Source organism: Triticum aestivum, chromosome 6B, assembly GCF_018294505.1.
Source record: "Triticum aestivum cultivar Chinese Spring chromosome 6B, IWGSC CS RefSeq v2.1, whole genome shotgun sequence".
Classification (NCBI taxonomy): domain Eukaryota; kingdom Viridiplantae; phylum Streptophyta; class Magnoliopsida; order Poales; family Poaceae; genus Triticum; species Triticum aestivum.
In genome coordinates this window covers 554,286,416-554,308,042 of record NC_057810.1, presented here as the reverse complement: position 1 = coordinate 554,308,042, position 21,627 = coordinate 554,286,416, and positions in this window count along the sequence as shown.

Below are 21,627 nucleotides of genomic sequence, written 5' to 3'. Positions count from 1 at the left end.
ACGAGGGAGAGATGGATGCTAGCTACTTCGCACTTTTCTAGGGTGAACCTCGGTTAGGGGGGAGGGCATGCATTCATAGCTTAGGATTCCCTTCGTGCCGACACAAGGGAGGGGGGCTGCTAGCTACTTCGTACTTTGCTAGGTGAACCTCGGTTGGGGGGAGGGGGCATGCATTCATAGCTTACGATTCCCTTCGTGCCGACACGAGGGGGGTGAGGCCAAGCAATACAGTGCTCTTTGTGACAGAGGTGCCACATCGAAGCTGCATTTGGTATTTGAAAATCAAACCACCCTTTTGATACATAAATTTGGTCCACATGCAAGTGTGTTCATGTTCTGACCCTCTCACGCGTCATTTTTCGCCAAATTTATGAACATTAGATAAGTCGGATGACACAACAGACATGGTTCACTCAAACTAACCGTGTGCCACGCCAGTGCACCTGTCACACACACATCCGCACAGAACATTGGGCTCCACGAGGCTCCCCCTCTCAAAAATATTGGCCCGCCTCGAGGGTTTTTCTATTTCACAACACACGGTTGCTGATACGTCCATTTTGCATCATGCATTTATATCAATATTTATTGCATTATGGGCTGTTATTACACATTATATCTCAATACTTATGGCTATTCTCTCTTATTTTACAAGGTTTACCATGAAGAGGGGGAATACCGGCAGCTGGAATTCTGGCTGGAAAAGGAGCAAACATTGGAAACCTATTCTGCACAGCTCCAAAAGTCCTGAAACTCCACGAAACATCTTTTTGGAATTAATAAGAATTTTTTAGCGAAAGAAATACACCAGGGGGCCCACACCCTATCCAGGAGAGTGGAGGGCACGCCCCCCTACAGGGCGCGCCCCCTAGCTCCTGGGCCCCTTGGTGGGTCTCCGGTGTCCATCTTCTGTTATATCAGAGCTTTTACCCTGGAAAAAATTCGTGGGCAGGCTTACGGGACGAAACTCTGCCGCCACAAGGCGGAACCTTGGCGGAATCAATCTAGGGCTCCGGCAGAGCTGTTCAGCCGGGGACACTTCCCTCCGGGAGGGGGAAATCATCACCAACGTAATCACCAACGATCCTCTCATCGGGAGGAAATCATCACCAACCCTAGTTCATCCCTTGTATCTAATCTTGTATCAAAACCACAAATTCGTACCTGTGGGTTGCTAGTAGTGTTGATTACTCCTTGTAGTTGATGCTAATTGGTTTACTTGGTGGAAGATCATATGTTCAGATCCTTTATGCATATTATTACTCCTCTGATTATGAACATGAATATGCTTTGTGAGTAGTTACGTTTGTTCCTGAGGACATGGGTGAAGTCTTCCTATTAGTAGTCATGTGAATTTAGTATTCGTTTGATATTTTGATGAGATGTATGTTGTCTTTTCCTCTAGTGGTGTTATGTGAACGTCGATTACATGACACTTCACCATTATTTGGGCCTAGAGGAAGGCATGGGGAAGTAATAAGTAGATGATGGGTTGCTAGAGTGACAGAAGCTGAAACCCTAGTTTATGCGTTCCTTCGTTAGGGGCTGATTTGGATCCATATGTTTAATGTTGTGGTTAGGTTTACCTTAATACTTCTTTTGTAGTTGTGGATGCTTGCAATAGGGGTTAATCATAAGTGGGATGCCTGTCCAAGTAAGGGCAGTACCCAAGTACCGGTCCACCCACATATCAAATTATCAAAGTACCGAACGCGAATCATATGAACGTGATGTAAACTAGCTTGACGATAATTCCAATGTGTCCTCGGGAGATCCTTCCTCATTATTAGAAATTGGCTAGGCTTATACTTTGCTACATAAAGGATTGGGCCACCTTGCTGCACTTTATTTACTTTATTTACTTGTTACTCGTTACTATTTATCTTATCACAAAACTATCTATCACCTACAATTTCAGTGCTTGCAGAGAAAACCTTACTGAAAACCGCTTATCATTTCCTTCTGCTCCTCGTTGGGTTCGACACTCTTACTTATCGAAAGGACTACGATTGATCCCCTACACTTGTGGGTCATCAAGACTCTTTTCTGGCGCCGTTGCCGGGGAGTGTAGCGCTTTTGGTGAGTGGAACTTGGTAAGGAAACATTTATATAGTGTGCTGAAATTTTCTGTTACTTGTCACTATGGAAACTAATCCTTTGAGGGGCTTGTTTGGGGTATCTTCACCCCAACCAGAAGAGCAAAGAGTTGCTCCTCAACCTACTGAACTTTATGAAAATATTTACTTTGAGATTCCTTCGGGTATGATAGAGAAACTGCTAGCTAATCCATTTGCAGGAGATGGAACATTGCATCCCGATTTACACCTTATCTTTGTGGATGAAGTTTGTGGATTATTTAAGCTTGCAGGTATTCCCGATGATGTTGTCAAAAGGAAGGTCTTCCCTTTATCTTTGAAGGGAGATGCATTGACATGGTATAGGCTATGTGATGATACGAGATCTTGGAATTATAAGCGATTGAAGTTGGAATTTCACCAGAAGTTCTATCCTATGCATCTTGTTCATCGTGATCGTAATTACATATATAATTTCTGGCCTCGCGAAGGAGAAAGCATCGCTCAAGCTTGGGGGAGGCTTAAGTCAATGTTATATTCATGCCCCAATCATGAGCTCTCTCGGGAAATGATTATTCAGAACTTTTATGCTCGGCTTTCTCTTGATAATCGCAACCTGCTAGATACTTCCTGTGCTGGTTCTTATATGCTGAAGACTATTGATTTCAAATGGGACTTATTGGAAAGAATTAAACGCAACTCTGAAGATTGGGGTTCTGACAATGGTAAGGAGTCAGGTATGACACCTAAGTTCGATTGTGTTAAATCTTTTATGGATACCGATGCTTTTCGTGGATTTAGCGCTAAGTATGGACTTGTCTCTGAGATAGTAGCTTCTTTCTGTGAATCTTTTGCTACTCACGTTTATCTCCGTAAAGAGAAGTGGTTTAAATATAATCCTCTTATTGAAGTGAAAGTAGTTGCACCTATTAAAGTCGAAGAAAAGACTATTACCTATAGTGATCCTATTGTTCCTACTACCTATGTTGAGAAACCTCCTTTTCCTGTTAGGATAAAGGATCATGCTAAAGCTTCGACTGTTGTTCGTAAGAGTAATACTAGGACTTATACACCTCCTGAGCAAATTAATGTTGAACCTAGTATTGCTATGGTTAAAGATCTCTTGGATGATGATTTAGATGGGCATGTTATTTATTTCTTTGGTGAGACTGCTAATATTGCTAGGCCAGATACTAAGACACGTAGACCTGTCGTAGGCATACCTGTTATTTCTGTTAAAATAGGAGATCATTGTTATCATGGCTTATGTGATATGGGTGCTAGTGCTAGTGCAATACCTTATACCTTATATCAAGAAATTATGCATGACATTGCACCCATTGAATTAGAAGACATTGATGTTACTATTAAGCTTGCTAATAGGGATACCATTAAACCCTTTGGGATTGTTAGAGATGTTGAAGTTTTGTGTGGGAAGGTTAAATACCCTGCTGATTTTCTTGTTCTTGGTTCCCCACAAGATGATTTTTGTCCCGTTATTTTTGGTAGACCCTTCTTGAATACAGCTAGTGCTAAGATTAATTGTGAAAAGAATAATGTCACCGTTGGCATAGATGGTATGTCTCATGAGTTTAATTTTGCTAAGTTTAGTAGACAACCTCGTGATAGGGAACCACCTAGTAAGGATGAGATTATTGGTCTTGCTTCCATTGCTGTTCCTCCAACTGATCCGTTAGAACAATATTTGCTAGACCATGAAAACGATATGTTTATGAAGGAAAGAGAGGAAATAGATGAAGTGTTCCTTAAACAGGAACCTATGCTGAAACATAACCTTCCCGTTGAAATTCTTGGGGATCCCCCTCCACCCAAGGGTGATCCCGTGTTTGAACTCAAACCATTACCTGATAATCTTAAGTATGCTTATCTTGATGAAAAGAAATATATCCTGTTATTATTAGTGCTAACCTTTCAGAGAAAGAAGAAGAAAGATTATTGAAAACTCTGAAGAAGCACCGAGCAGCTATTGGATATACTCTGGATGATCTTAAGGGCATTAGTCCCACATTATGCCAACACAAAATTACAGTGGAGAAAGATGCCAAACCAGTTAGAGATCCTCAAAGACGATTAAATCCCAAGATGAAGGAAGTGGTAAGAAAGGAGATACTAAAGCTCCTTGAGGCAGGTATTATTTATCCCGTTGCTGATAGTGAATGGGTAAGCCCTGTCCATTGTGTTCCTAAAAAGGGAGGTATTACCGTTGTTCCTAATGATAAAGATGAATTGATCCCGCAAAGAATTATTACAGGTTATAGGATGGTAATTGATTTCCGTAAGTTAAATAAAGCTACTAAGAAAGATCATTACCCTTTACCTTTTATTGATCAAATGCTAGAAAGACTATCCAAACACACACATTTCTGCTTTCTAGATGGTTATTCTGGTTTCTCTCAAATACCTGTGTCAGCGAAGGATCAATCTAAAACTACTTTTACTTGCCCTTTTGGTACTTTTGCTTATAGACGTATGCCTTTTGGTTTATGTAATGCACCTGCTACCTTTCAAAGATGCATGATGGCTATATTCTCTGATTTTTGTGAAAAGATTTGTGAGGTATTCATGGATGATTTCTCCGTTTATGGATCCTCTTTTGATGATTGTTTGAGCAACCTTGATCGAGTTTTGCAGAGATGCGAAGACACTAGTCTCGTCCTGAATTGGGAAAAGTGTCACTTTATGGTTAATGAAGGCATTGTCTTGGGGCATAAGATCTCCGAGAGAGGTATTGAAGTTGATAAAGCCAAAGTTGATGCTATTGAAAAGATGCCATGTCCCAAGGACATAAAAGGTATAAGAAGTTTCCTTGGTCATGCCGGTTTTTATAGGAGGTTCATTAAGGACTTTTCTAAAATCTCTAGGCCTCTGACTAATTTATTGCAAAAAGATATTCCTTTTGTCTTTGATGATGATTGTGTAGAAGCATTTGAAATACTTAAGAAAGCTTTGATCACTGCACCTATTGTTCAGCCACCTGATTGGAATTTACCTTTTGAAATTATGTGCGATGCTAGTGATTATGCTGTAGGTGCTGTTCTAGGGCAAAGAGTCGATAAGAAATTGAATGTTATCCAGTATGCTAGTAAGACTCTTGATACTGCCCAGAGAAATTATGCTACTACTGAAAAAGAATTCTTAGCAGTTGTGTTTGCATGTGATAAGTTTAGACCTTATATTGTTGATTCCAAAGTTACTATTCACACTGATCATGCTGCTATTAAATATCTTATGGAAAAGAAAGATGCTAAGCCTAGACTCATTAGATGGGTTCTCTTGCTCCAAGAATTTGACTTGCATATTATTGATAGAAAGGGAGCTGAGAACCCCGTTGCAGATAACTTGTCTAGGTTAGAGAATGTTCTTGATGACCCACTGCCTATTAATGATAGCTTTCCTGATGAACAATTAGCGGTCGTTAATGCTTCTCGTACTGCTCCTTGGTATGCTGATTATGCTAATTACATTGTTGCTAAATTTATACCGCCTAGTTTCACATACCAGCAAAAGAAAAAGTTCTTTTATGATTTAAGACATTACTTCTGGGATGATCCACACCTTTATAAAGAAGGAGTAGATGGTGTTATTAGACGTTGTGTGCCTGAGCATGAACAGGAACAGATCCTACGCAAGTGTCACTCTGAATCTTATGGAGGACACCACGCTGGAGATAGAACTGCACACAAGGTACTACAATCTGGTTTTTATTGGCCTACTCTCTTCAAAGATGCTCGTAAGTTTGTCTTATCTTGTGATGAATGTCAAAGAATAGGTAACATTAGTAGACGTCAAGAAATGCCTATGAATTATTCTCTTGTTATTGAACCGTTTGATGTTTGGGGCTTTGATTATATGGGACCTTTTCCTGCCTCTAATGGTTATACACATATTTTAGTTGCTGTTGATTACGTTACTAAGTGGGTAGAAGCTATTCCAACTAGTAGTGCTGATCATAACACTTCTATTAAAATGCTTAAAGAAGTTATTTTTCCGAGGTTTGGAGTCCCTAGATATCTTATGACTGATGGTGGTTCACATTTTATTCATGGTGCTTTCCGTAAGATGCTTGCTAAGTATGATGTCAATCATAGAATCGCATCTCCTTATCATCCGCAGTCTAGTGGTCAAGTAGAGTTGAGCAATAGAGAGCTCAAATTAATTTTGCAAAAGACTGTGAATAGATCTAGAAAGAATTGGTCCAAAAAACTTGATGATGCATTATGGGCCTATAGAACTGCATACAAAAATCCTATGGGTATGTCTCCATATAAGATGGTTTATGGAAAAGCGTGTCATTTACCTCTTGAACTTGAACATAAGGCATATTGGGCTATTAAAGAGCTCAACTATGACTTCAAACTTGCCGGTGAGAAGAGGTTGTTTGATATTAGCTCACTTGATGAATGGAGAACCCAAGCCTATGAGAATGCCAAGCTATTCAAAGAAAAAGTCAAACGCTGGCATGATAAGAGGATACAAAAGCGTGAGTTTAACGTAGGAGATTATGTGTTATTATTCAACTCCCGTTTAAGATTTTTTGCAGGAAAACTTCTCTCAAAATGGGAAGGTCCTTACGTTATCGAGGAGGTCTATCGTTCTGGTGCCATAAAAATCAACAACTTCGAAGGCACAAGTCCGAGGTTGGTAAACAGTCAAAGAATTAAACATTACATTTCAGGTAATCCTATCAATGTTGAAACTAATATTATTGAAACCGTAACCCCTGAGGAATATCATAAGGGACACTTTCCAGAACATTCCAGACTCCGAAAAGGAATAGGTATGTGGTACGGTAAGTAAACCGACTCCAAAACAACTCCAATGGCAATTTTTATCAGTTTTGGAATATTTAAGAATTTTAGGAAGAAAGTAGTCCGAAAGGGACACGAGGCCCCCACGAGAGTGGAGGGCGCCCCCCCCTACGGGGCGCGCCCCTTGTCTCGTGGACACCTCGTGTGCCTCCCGGACTCCGTTTTCTTGCACATTACGTATTTTGGTCGGTAAAAATTCATTATATATACTCCCGAAGGTTTTGACCACTGTATCACGCAAATATCCTCTGTTTTCGTTTCGAGCTATTCGTGTTGCAGAATAAAGCAAGATGTCTTCTCAGGAGTCAGTTGGGGAGAGTCGGGTGTCTCACCCAACGCCAGGTCCCGGAGCAAATAGTGATGCCTATCACTTTGGGCCATCAACGCAGGATGAGATGGAGGATGATTTGAAAAGGATAGATGCCATGGAGGAGGATCAAGAAGTTACCTCTCATCTCCGAGCAGAATTCACTATGGGGGAACTACCTAGCCTGGGTGTCCCTACTTCGGTCACTCCTTCCAACTCTAGATTTCTTTCTTATGAAAATATGAAAAAGAGTTTCACTTGTTCTCCAGAAGCTATGCAGCATCCTTGGGTAAAAGGAGCTTTGGCCGTTACGGGCAAGCTCCGTAAAGAAATTATGGACCTCAAACAACAAGTCAATAAGCTCGAGGAGGAGAACCGTATCCTGAAGGGCATCATCGCCAAGAAGATCATAACACCAACCGTGAAGAAGGAGAAATAATCACATGGGTATGGGCACTCCCCTTGGCAACTGCCAAGCTTGGGGGAGGTGCCCCGGTATCGTATCACCATCACACTCCTATCTTTACCGCTTTATTTAGTTCGATCCTTTTAGTAGTATCTTGATCTAGTAGATTGAAGTTTTGATATCAAGTAGTTTGAGTTTTGCTTTGTGATCTCTTTTTGTAATCGAGTCCGTGAGCTATCTATAATAAAGATTAGTGTTGAGTCAAGGGCTTTGCTATGTTGCTATGATCTTGAGAAAGTAGAAAGAATAAAAGAGTTCATATTGATCTTATGGATAGTGATAACTTCACACATAGAAAGTATGAGGCATAAAAATTGTTGAGAGTTGATGAACGTAGTTTTGGTCATCGTTGCAATTAATAGGAAGTGATAAGGAAAGAGGGGTTCACATACAAATATATTATCTTGGACACCTTTTATAATTGGGAGCACTCATTAAGTATGACATGCTAAAAGAGTTGACGTTGGACAAGGAAGACAACGTAATGGTTTATGTTTTCCGACATCTCAGTTAAAGTATATTGTCATTGACCTTCCAAACATGTTGAGCTTGCCTTTCCCCCTCATGCTAGCCAAATTCCTTGCACCAAGTAGAGATACTACTTGTGCTTCCAAATATCCTTAAACCCAGTTTTGCCATGAGAGTCCACCATACCTACCTATGGATTGAGTAAGATCCTTCAAGTAAGTTGTCATGTTGCAAGCAATAAAAATTGCTATCTAAATATGTATGACTTATTAGTGCAGAGAAAATAAGCTTTGTACGATCTTGTTGTGGAAGTAATAAAAGCGACGGACTGCATAATAAAGGTCCACATACAAGGGGCAATATAAAGTGACGTTCTTTTGCATTAAGATTTTGTGCATCAACCCTAAACGCACATGACAACCTCTGCTTCCCTCTGCGAAGGGCCTATCTTTTACTTTATGTTTTTACTTTATGCTTGAGTCAAGGTGATCCTCACCTTTCCCTTTTTCATTTTATCCTTTGGCAAGCTCCTCGTGTTTGAAAGATCATGATATATATATCCAATTGGATGTAAGTTAGCATGGGCTATTATTGTTGACATCACCTAAAGGTGAATACGTTGGGAGGCAACACAATAAGCCCCTATCTTTCTCAGTGTCCGGCTGAAACTCCATAACCACAAGTATTGCGTGAGTGTTAGCAATTATAGAAGACTACAAGATAGTTGAGTATGTGACTTGCTGAAAAGCTCTATTGTTGACTCTTTCTGATGTTATGATAAATTGCAATTGCTTCAATGACTGAGATTATAGTTTGTTAGTTCCCAATGAAGTTTTTGAACCATACTTGACATTGTGAATTGATTGTTACTTGAGTATAAGAAATCATATGATAAAATCTATATATGTTGCTGTTATAAGAATGATCATGATGCCCTCATGTCCGTATTTTATTTTTATCGACACCTCTATCTCTAAACATGTGGACATATTTTTTGATTTCCGCTTGAGGACAAGCGAGGCCTAAGCTTGGGGGAGTTGATACGTCCATTTTGCATCATGCTTTTATATCAATATTTATTGAATTATGGGCTGTTATTACACATTATATCTCAATACTTATGGCTATTCTCTCTTATTTTACAGGGTTTACCATGAAGAGGGGGAATGCCGACAGTTGGAATTCTGGCTAGAAAAGGAGCAAACATTGGAAACCTATTCTGCACAGCTCCAAAAGTCCTGAAACTCCACGAAACATCTTTTTGGAATTAATAAGAATTTGTGAGCGAAAGAAATACACCAGGGGCCCCACACCCTGTCCAGGAGAGTGGAACCCGCCCCCCTACAGGGCGCGCCCCCTAGTGGGCCTTTGGTGTCCATCTTTGCTATATCAGAGCTTTTACCCTGGAAAAAATCGTGGGCAAGCTTATGGGAGAAACTCCGCCGCCACGAGGCGGAACCTTGGCAGAATCAATCTAGGGCTCCGGCAGAGCTGTTCTACCGGGGACACTTCCCTCTGGGAGGGTGAAATCATCACCAACGTCATCACCAACGATCCTCTCATCGGGAGGGGGTCAATATCCATCAACATCTTCACCAGCACCATCTCCTCTCAAAACCCTAGTTCATCTCTTGTATCCAATCTTGTATCAAAACCACAAATTGGTACCTATGGGTTGCTAGTAGTGTTGATTACACCTTGTAGTTGATGCTAATTGGTTTACTTGGTGGAAGATCATATGTTCAGATCCTTTATGCATACTATTACTCCTCTGATTATGAACATGAATATGCTTTGTGGGTAGTTACGTTTGTTCCTGAGGACATGGGTGAAGTCTTGCTATTAGTAGTCATGTGAATTTGGTATTCGTTCAATATTTTATTGAGATGTATGTTGTCTTTTCCTCTAGTTGTGTTATGTGAATGTCGACTACATGACACTTCACAATTATTTGGGCCTAGCGGAAGGCATGTGGAAGTAATAAGTAGATGATGGGTTGCTAGAGTGATAGAAGCTTAAACCCTAGTTTATGCGTTGCTTCGTTAGGGGCTGATTTGGATCCATATATTCAATTTTGTGGTTAGGTTTACCTTAATACTTCTTTTGTAGTTGCGGATGCTTTCAATAGGGGTTAATCATAAGTGGGATGCTTGTCCAAGTAAGGGCAGTACCCAAGTACTGGTCCACCCACATATCAAATTATCAAAGTACCGAACGTGAATCATATGAACGTGATGAAAACTAGCTCCAGGATAATTCCCATGTGACCTCGGGAGCTCCTTTCTCATTATTAGAAATTGTCCAGGCTATCCTTTGCTACATAAAGGATTGGGCCACCTTGCTGCACTTTATTTACTTTATTTACTTTTTACTCGTTACTATTTATCTTATCACAAAACTATCTATCACCTACAATTTCAGTGCTTGCACAGAAAACCTTGCCGAAAACCTCTTATCATTTCCTTCTGCTCCTCGTTGGGTTCGACACTCTTACTTATCGAAAGGCCTACGATTGATCCCCTACACTTGTGGGTTAGCAGTTGCTATCTCTGGACCGTGTGCGATGTTTCGTGTTCCCAATCCCGCATGCATCCCTAGAAAATATCTGCCCGCCTCGAGGGTTTTTCTGTTTCATAACACACGGTTGTTATCTCTGGAACGTGTGTGATGCACTATCATCAAAATTTTCAATAGCCCGGCATTTCAATCCCGCGTTTGACTCCCGCGTAGTAAAATTTCAATACCCGCGTCATTTCCTCAAACACCCCGCGCCCCCCATGCCCCTCCACACACACACGCGCGCGCGCGCGCGAAAACCTCCTCAGGCATGCGTGCACACACACACACCCTCCCTTGCTCGAAATCTGAGAAAGGTCCCCGCCGCCGCTGCCGGCACTGTCGCCGCCGCCGTAAGGCCTCCATTGTCAACTTCTGCCGGTTTGCCCGTGCAGCTTACCCACCGATCTCCATACCCAGGACGCCTTGATTTTCTTAGATGACGCCTGCCAAACGCCACCTTTCCCACAGATCCCCATCTCAATCTCCCACTCCAGAGCGTCGAAACCTAAGCCTGGCTACACTTGCCGTGGATCTCGAGGAGCGACTGGCCCAAAAGAGGTCTATAGCGGTCTCTGCTCTTCCAAGGGGAAAGCGCCCATCTGTGACATCAGGGAGGGCACCCTACAGCCGTGCTCTTCCAAGGGGAAGGATCCCATCTGCCACAACATGGAGCGCATCCAGGGTCCATGCTCTTCCCACGAGAACGAGCCCATCTGTGACAAGTGAGGAAACCCATGATTTGTTTTGGCGTGCCTCTTCACAGGGGAAACCCATGATTTGTTTTGTCGAGTCCCTTTTGTAGTGTAGTGAGAATATGTCCAGTTTTAATTGCTATATATGGTTGTTTGCACTATGCCTTGTTTATTTCAGTTGTTCACAATGTGATGCTCCATATGTGCAATTATTTACTATGCAGTACATTTCATCAATCTAGTTTTAAACATACTGATAGGAATTCATATATTTGCTTCCTGTAAAGCCTGTTATAGCGCATATGCGTCTTCTAAATTTTTTGATTGTTCGGTTGTTTGTAGTTAGCATATGTCCAGCTTCAAATGCTATCTTTGGTTGTTCGTAGTATGCCTTATTTATTCCAGTTATTCACAACGTGATGTTATATATGTGCAAGTATGAACTGTATAGTTCAATTTCATCAGTACCAGTTTCAACAATACCACTATGAATGACTGTCAGTGTCAAAACCGGTGGATCTCGGGTAGGGGGTCCCGGGTTAATAAATTTCCAGAAAGACGTCGTGCTCATCAGCCCAGGATTACTGTTAGCTGATGAGGCTCCAACTTAATACAGAAACTCCAAGCAAAAAAAAACAAAATATGTCAGTACAAGACCATTCTGGCCTGTGGGTACAACAAATGGTTTCTAGTGGTTGATGGCGGAAGCGGGTTGTGAAACATCTGTATCTATGGGACTCCATTCCCACGGGAACAGCTGACCAGGTTAAATTCCTATCTTCGCGAGGCTGCTATCTCCATTGAGTGGTTTCTGGGGCGGGCATCGCGTCGCTCCTCTCCGAGCAAGAAAATCTGGCCAAGACATAGCCAGGGACAAGCCAGTGAGTACTTTGAATGTACTCGCAAACATTATGAACACAGGTATAATATAACAATGATGTGCAAAAAAATTTATGCTCATGACGTCAGTCACAATAGATAATGAGACTCTGATGCGTGCAAGCAAGTTATTTATAAAATTGCAATAACATGGTAGTATAAAAACTTAAGAAACAAATAATCAAGTAATGCCACAGTCGGGCGTCTGAGCGACGCCATATAAAGGGCTTTAAAAGAAAATGCCACAGTCGGGCGTCTGAGCGACGCCACATAAAGGGCTTTAAAAGAAATGCCACAGTCGGGCGTCTGAGCGACGCCACATAAAGGGCTTTAAAAGAAATGCCACAGTCGGGCGTCTGAGCGACGCCACATAAAGGGCTTTAAAAGAAATGCCACAGTCGGGCGTCTGAGCGACGCCACATAAAGGGCTTTAAAAGAAATGCCACAGTCGGGCGTCTGAGCGACACCACATAAAGGGCTTTAAAAGAAATGCCACAGTCGGGCGTCTGAGCGACACCACATAAAGGGCTTTAAAAGAAAATGCCACAGCGGGCGTCTGAGCGACACCACATAAAGGGCTTTTAAAAGAAATGCCATAGTCGGGCGTCTGAGCGACACCACATAAAGGGCTTTAAAAGAAATGCCACAGTCGGGCGTCTGAGCGACACACATAAAGGGCTTTAAAGGAAATGCCACAGTCGGGCGTCTGAGCGACACCACATAAAGGGCTTTAAAAGAAATGCCACAGTCGGGCGTCTGAGCGACACCACATAAAGGGCTTTTAAAATAAACAATCATAGTGAATATCCCGGAGGTAGAACCATCCCAGAGATACTCGATAATAACAATAATATCAAGGGTTAGTCAACAATAATAATAATCATCAAGGTATCACAAGTCACGGTAGTAATTCCATTTTCTGGTTAACAGTTTCACCTCCGAAGACCGACACTAAGACCGATACTTGACCCATCCCAGACTGTAATCCTTAACCATGGACACGGCTATTCGAATAGGTTTATTCTCTGCAGAGGGTGTACTCTTTACCCACGAGTAACGGATTTCTTTAGTCCATCGGGACTAATTCCATCTACGGTCTTTTTGTTGAAAACACACCTAACTTGCACACACCAGCTTATCACACACGTGTCTGGAATCACCCATGACACCTGTTAAGCAAACTCTAAGTGGGGAGGCTACAACCTCGCGTAGCATGGGATCAAATTTATATCGCGCGCTCTAAGGGGTGGCCTCCCCTCTCGGTCCCAACCGGAAACACCCATGCCCCCGGACCAGGTGGCCTGCCTACCGGTTACAACCAGTATCTTCCACCATGGCCTCTCTGTACGGTGTGTGCTAGAAAGAGGTTGACAACTTACTGAACCGTACTCTACTTGCTGTAGAGACGAGTGGTAGTACGAAACAAGTATGGGGGTTACTGGAACAAGACTCGATCTACGGTCGACTCAGGAGGTTAAAGTATTCCCTGCATGATTAGTATAACAAATATATCCATCCAACAGGGTCACCGCTCATATCACCTTGCCATGCCATATCAGACATAACCGTCCCGACGGAGACCGGTGACAAACTCATACCTACCCAAGGCAGAGGTTTTCACGGTTTTCCTGCCGGTATGCATTTCAAGGCATCATGAGGGTGATTATCATCACAAGTGTGTTCGTTCCAACAGCATGGAAATCAATAACATGCACCCATGCATATGATCATATCACATGAAATAACAAGTCCTTCGAAATGCGGTGGTGTTATAAATGCATCAACGATCACACCAAAATATTATGCCGGGATTCAGAATGCTTGCCTTCAATGTGTGGAAAGGCAGGGTGCACTCCAAAACTTTTGAAAGCTTCTTCTCTCTCCCAAAATCCTATTTTAAAATATATTTAAATTAACACACATTTCAAAAACAGAACCAAAAAGTTGTTTGAAATTTTTTCAAATAAATCTTAAAATAAACTAGATCAAATATGAGGAAGATAGGAAAAAGAATCAACTCATTTGGACTTATATTTAAAAAGTTATAGCCAGTCAAAGATTTGGTCAAAATCTGTTTTTAAATAAAATAGAAAAAGAAAACGTTTCGGAGGGGAATACGCTTTTGGAGCGGGGAAAGCGTACTAGGGATAATACGCCTTCACTTAATCTCACGTGGACAGCGCGGGGTGTCGCTGACAGTGGGGCCCGCCTGGCCCACTGGTCATGTTTGACCAGTCGCCGCGCGTCGTCTCCCTCCTCTGTCCGAGCGGAGCGGGGCTCCGGCGATCATCGCCGGCGTTTGGCTATCCTCGCGGGCTCCAGAGGGTGGGGATGGATCCGCACGGCTGGGGCGGTTCTCCCGGTGGTCGAGGGGTTGCTGGGGAAGGAGTAATCGCCGGCGGCGAGCTCCGTGGCGGAGGAAGCTTCGGTGACAAAGTGAGTTTTGTGGTGGCGACGGCTCCGATCAAAATCAAGCAGGGGAACGAGTTCACGGGAGATGAGATGGTTCCTGGTGAAGAACGGAGAGGGAGAGGTGCTGGAGGTGCGGATTGGCGGGATGGTGGCAGCGGCAGGAGTTGCCGGAGACGAGGAAGGAGACCTCCCCGGTCGAATGCGAGGCAGGGGAGCGCCATGGGGGTAGCATGAGTCGCGTGCGTGCTACAAAGGGGCGGGGTGTCCATTTATAGCACGCCGAGGTCGGTTCCGCGGCGGTGGGGATAAGCTCTCGGCGAACCCGCCTCTCTGTAGCTAGGGCGACGTGGGCGGCGACGAACGCTAGCGACGCCGTGTGGATGAGCTCGGGCTGTGCCGGGGCCAGGTGGCGAGCCGGGGTGGCTTGGGCGGCGCTGAATGGAGCAGGGGCTGTCGGCGGCGGCGGCGGCTAGCGCTTGGCCTGCCGGGCGTGGCGGGGGCTACTTGGCGCGTTGCTGCGAGGAGGGGAGCGCGTGGCGTGGTGCTGCAGAGCGGGCCAAAGCCGTGGGGGCCAGCGTGTCGGCTCGGGCGCATGGCTGCAATACGCGCGCTCTGGGCGCGTCCGTGCGCGCACGGGACGTGTTCGACACAATGCCGGAGCATGCTACAGGTCGCGGTCGAGGCTGGCAATTTACCAGACCTAGGTTAGGAGGAACGGGGAGCCTAGTGGACATGCTGGTTTGATCATAGGTGCAAGGTCACAATGCAAAGACAAAAACATGTCAAAACTGGCCATGCATACACCAGGTGTTTGACAAAATGCCAAGGGCACTTAGGCATTTCTTGGAGTGGCCAAAAACTCCAGATGGGGTCTCTTTAGATGAAAAGAGAGTGGTGATGGTTAGTTGGACAAAAGGGGAAACTTGCTAGTGCAAGTTTTACAAAACCCCAATTCTGGACAGGAAATAAATGACATTATTTCATGAACCAAAAATGATCTAAATGGTGCATGCTCCTGGACTTAAGGGTTTAACATGGGGGACTACAAGTAGGAGAAATAATCAAGGGTATAGGAGCAACTAAAATGGTGGTTGCTGTACAAATCCTCAAATTGGACCAGAATGGAAATGAGGTTGATCCACTCAAATTTTTAAAAGAACATAAATAGGTTTTTGCACAAAGTGAAATAATATGCTCCTACTGACCTCCCTTAATTTTGGTAGAAGTTTTAAAGAAATATTTAAATAGGTTGTAGTGCAAAATGCACTCTGGACCAGAGAAGAAAAATTGAGTGCAGGGCTCAAAATATTTTATGAATGAAATATATTTTTGCATAAAAGTAATCAAAAACATCACATGACATCTCCAAATTTTTGTGGAAATTTTAAGTGAGTCCATCAAATGGTTGTAGTTCAAATATGGTCAGATAACCTTGAAAAACCATTTTCAAGAAAGTAAAGATCAAGCAATTTAATTATTTAATTAGTTACACTGATAACAACAAAGTTTTTCTTGAGAGGTTAAACAAGTCCAACAACATAATTGAAAAGTTTTCTCTCTGGGAAAAACTCATCATAACAGGGAAGAAATGATTTAAAAAATCAAAATGGAGCTCAGAAATCCAAAGTTTTAAATCCTGGCAAAATTTAATTTAATAAAACAAGGCCAAATTTTTGGGGTGTCACAATACTATCCCCCTTAAGAAAAATCTCGTCCTTGAGATTTGCTAAAAGCGGTGTTAAGAGAATATTTACGCAATAAAGATGTAGCTACAATGAGAGGGCAATAAGTGGTGAAAAACCACCGTGTGAAAACTGGTGCTGCGCGGAAAAGTCTACGGTCCGAGACAAAAACGGGTTATTTCTACGCTGGATATAAATTTAGAATAACTTCTAAATTTAGAAATACGCTGATCGCACCCGAGAGCACAGTGCTCTCTCTGGCCGACAGGTGGACCCGGGGTCCACTGTCAGTCTCCTCTTCTTCTCCCTCTGGACCTTTCTTCCTCCTCTCTCCCGCGCGCTTTCTCCACCGGCGACGCCTAGTGTGTAGGGCATCTAGGCCGTACCGTGGTAGTGCGCGGCGTGCTAGCTGCCGGTGCAGCGTGCACTCACCTCGCGGGCCAGCGCGCTGTCGGCACTGCTCGCGGATTCGACTCCGAACACTGGCGATCGGCGACGAGCGGCGTTGGTGGACTTCGCCCACCGTACACCGAGCTCGAGCTATAAAAACGGCCGGGGTGCCTCTCTCTTCTTCCTCACATCTGGCCTCACTTCTCCTCCTCCTTTCTCCATTACTGCTTACAGAAGCTCGGTCGAGGCTTTAATGGCGGAGGCGATGCCGGACTTGTTTGTGATCCTGATATGCGGAGGGTTGGCGACGCTGCTGGGGCTCTCTGTGCTCCTGTGCGCGATGATCTTCGACGGGTATTGCGATGCTGCGGCTCGGGTGTTGGCTCTCCGCGGTGGTGATCATGAGGAGTAGATGAAGTATGCCGGGTGCTTACTGTTGTTAGGGGATGATTAGCTGGATGTAACACCGTTGCAAAGTTTTGCAAACAGTGTATGTGTCCGAATGATTATGGCTGTGAGTCTGCTCGTGGTGCTGTGTGAGATTAATTTATCCATGTCGTGAAGTGGCAGGTGTAGCAAATTAGGGAAAAGAAATCTCACTCCAGGATTTCGCGAGGGAAGAGCAGTTAATTTAAGAGAGCATAAACCACAACAAAAACTACACACATAAGTAGAAGCCAATTAATTGACTCGTCGTAGAAGCTCAGGGTATCACGCATAAGTCACACACATAAATTAATGCTGCAAAGAACGAATACAGTAGCGACGTCTAAAATGAAAATGGTAACTGAACGGGGTCCTGATAAAATGTCTCTGGTAAAGGAATACACTCCTCTTCTATTGGAGGAAGTGGATTGACCAGTCGGTGTATGCGTCTCTCCGTGTCGGGTCTCAGTGGTCTGCCGATGGCAACCTGAGGATTTAAATCTGCGAGGCTCTGGAGATAATCCATCACTCGCTGGTTTAAATGCTCTTGAGCTATGATGTACTGGATAAGGTTGGCCAGAACTGGGTCTCTCTCAATACGCCCACCGGGAAAAGACGTTACTTCTCCGGGTGCTGCACGACTCGGAAAGTAATAATATCCTCGCTCGCGGGCATAGGGTACTGCGGATCGAAGACGGGCAATTGCTTCTTTCGCAGCAGCTTCTATGGCCAAGTGTGGGGTTGGCATAGATTTCCCCACGAAGGAAACTTCTATTGGATCTTGGTTGGGGTCTACAGGAGGAATATGCACTGCTGCCCAATATTCCGAGGTGGATGGGGTGATCCTTGATTTGAACAGCTCGTACTGGGGTGGCTGGGTAGAACCCATGGTACTGCGGGTAAAATCCCACAATATTTTGACAAAGCTACCTGGGGTTGCATCTGGGGTTCTCAGATGAATGCTGGGGTTCGGCATGACAGAAAAAGCGTGAGTGTTGTGCACAAGGTGGGGTTGCTAGGTAAGGTCACAAGGTGGCCTTTATATAGCAATGGAGCTGGATCATTTTTACCGTGGTGAAAGGTAATAAATTTGCCAGCTTGGCTCCAAAGGTCGGGTCAGTGTCAGAGATACACATATCTCATAAAGAGACGTGTTACTGTGGTTGTCGTCGGGTTGGTTTTGGTAGTTGTGCCGGAAGAATATGCAGCTATGCGCTGACCAAACAGGCAAGGCTATTATTAAAACAGAGGCACAAAGACAGGCTGCGTTAATATACGCGGTCGCATGATTACAAAGCGATGATACATTGAAACTTGGTGCTACTCATACTGCTTAGTCTACTTCGTTTATGTCTAAACGGGCGTGCCTGGTGGATGCCGAGGCTTCTCCACGTGTCTCCCTGCCGGGATTAGTCGGAGATGGCGGAGGAACTGCAGGGTCGGGGTAGTGAGAATGACCATCACGGGGATTGTTGGCCACAACCTCGTTGGAGTGTGCTCCCAAAATGCGACGAAGCACCTCTGGGGTTATCGCAGAACCTTGGCCGATGGTTGGGACAGATCTCGGGGTCTCGATCGGTTGTCCAAACAGCACGACTGGGTTGTCGGTGTTGGGCTCGTTTTCTTCTCTCGCCGGGGCTCGACGAACCAGCTCTCCACGAGCTGCTATTAGATCAATGGTGATCTGGTCCAACAGTGCCTCTAGTGCACTTACATAGCGCACTAGGTGCAACAATGCGGGGTCCGTCTCGTGGTCTCCATTGGCGACTTGGGGTGGTCTACCATACCCTTCTCGTCTGGGGTAGTAGTGGAACGAGCGACAGTTAACTCTGGGCGACAAGTGCCTGAGATGAACTATAGCCTCTCGAGCGGCTAGCTGGATGGCCTGTGGCTCAAAGGAAGTTGTCATTCCGGTGAACCGGTAGGGACGCTCGGGTGCTAGACTCCTACCGTAAATGTGCACAGTGGCCCAGAATTGGCGGTCTTCACCGCTCATGGGTCCTTGATACACAACATATTCTGGTGGCTCTTCTAACGCGTAGGCACGACGGGTGAGGTTTGCGAGGATGGTCACAAAACCTCCCAGGTGGGTTGCTGTGGTTTCATTGTGCACGACAGGGCCAGGCATTGTGGCTCGGTTTGGGGTAGCAGCTGTGCGGTGCTGGTTTGGTGTTAGCGCGCCCTTTTTATACGAAAAAGGGGACGGAATCTTCCTTCGAACGCTTGCGAGAAAGGACTATTTAGGGGCCGGTCACTGGTGCATGAGCGACAGGTTCGGTTGATAGGTTGGGCACCGACTGCCAAAAGGTGTTGGGTCACTGTGTGGCTATCTTGCATGAGAAGCTTGGCTGGGGTTTGGTTGAGGTCTGGTGGGTTGGTTTGCCTAAGTTTATTGACCGGGCTAAGATAGGATTAGCCAATGGTCAGCCTGGCTCTGATACCAAGCCTGTCACGACCGGTTTTTTCGGGTAATAAATTTCCAGAAAAGACCGTCGTGCTCATCAGCCCCAGGATTACTGTTAGCTGATGAGGCTCCAACTTGATACAGAAATTCCAAGCAAAATACAAAATATGTAGTACAAGACCATTCTGGCCTGTGAGTACAACAAATGGTTTCTAGTGGTTGATGTCGGAAGCGGGTTGTGAAACATCAGTGTCTATGGGACTCCATTTCCCACGGGAACAGCTGACCAGGTTAACTCCTATCTTCGCGAGGCTGCTATCTCCATTGCTTAGGTTCCGGGGCTGTCATCGCGTCACTCCTCTCCGTGCAAGAAAATCTGGCCAAGACAATAGCCAGGGACAAGCCAGTGAGTACTTTGAATGTACTCGCAAACATTATGAACACAGGTATAATATAACAATGATGTGCAAAAAAAAACATTTTTATGCTCATGACGTCAGTCACAATAGATAATTGAGACTCTGATGCGTGCAAGCAAGTTATTTATAAAATTGCAATAACATGGTAGTATAAAAACTTATGAAACAAATAATCAAGTAATGCCACAGTCGGGCGTCTGAGCGACGCCATATAAAGGGCTTTAAAAGGAATGCCACAGTCGGGCGTCTGAGCGACGCCACATAAAGGGCTTTAAAAGAAATGCCACAGTCGGGCGTCTGAGCGACGCCACATAAAGGGCTTTAAAAGAAATGCCACAGTCGGGCGTCTGAGCGACGCCACATAAAGGGCTTTAAAAGAAATGCCACAGTCGGGCGTCTGAGCGACGCCACATAAAGGGCTTTAAAAGAAAAGCCACAGTCGGGCGTCTGAGCGACACCACATAAAGGGCTTTAAAAGAAATGCCACAGTCGGGCGTCTGAGCGACACCACATAAAGGGCTTTAAAATAAATGCCACAGTCGGGCGTCTGAGCGACACCACATAAAGGGCTTTAAAAGGAATGCCACAGTCGGGCGTCTGAGCGACGCCACATAAAGGGCTTTAAAAGAAATGCCACAGTCGGGCGTCTGAGCGACGCCACATAAAGGGCTTTAAAAGAAATGCCACAGTCGGGCGTCTGAGCGACGCCACATAAAGGGCTTTAAAAGAAAAGCCACAGTCGGGCGTCTGAGCGATGCCACATAAAGGGCTTTAAAAGAAATGCCACAGTCGGGCGTCTGAGCGACACCACATAAAGGGCTTTAAAATAAATGCCACAGTCGGGCGTCTGAGCGACACCACATAAAGGGCTTTAAAATAAATGCCACAGTCGGGCGTCTGAGCGACGCCACATAAAGGGCTTTAAAAGAAATAATCATAATGAATATCCCGGAGGTAGAACCATCCCAGAGATATTCGGTAATAACAATAATATCACGGGTTAGTCAACAATAATAATAATCATCACAGGTATCACAAGTCACGGTTAGTAATTCCATTTTTCTGGTTAACAGTTTCACCTTCGAAGACCGACACTAAGACCGATACTTGACCCATCCCAGACTGTAATCCTTAACCATGGACACGGCTATTCGAATAGGTTTATTCTCTGCAGAGGGTGTACTCTTTACCCACGAGTAACGGATTTCTTTAGTCCATCGGGACTAATTCCATCTACGGTCTTTTTGTTGAAAACACACCTAACTTGCACACACCAGCTTATCACACACGTGTCTGGAATCACCCACGACACCTGTTAAGCAAACTCTAAGTGGGGAGGCTACAACCTCGCGTAGCATGGGATCAAATTTATATCGCGCGCTCTAAGGGGTGGCCTCCCCTCTCGGTCCCAACCGGAAACACCCATGCCCCCGGACCAGGTGGCCTGCCTACCGGTTACAACCAGTATCTTCCACCATGGCCTCTCTGTACGGTGTGTGCTAGAAAGAGGTTGACAACTTACTAAACCGTACTCTACTTGCTGTAGAGACGAGTGGTAGTACGAAACAAGTATGGGGGTTACTGGAACAAGACTCGATCTACGGTCGACTCAGGAGGTT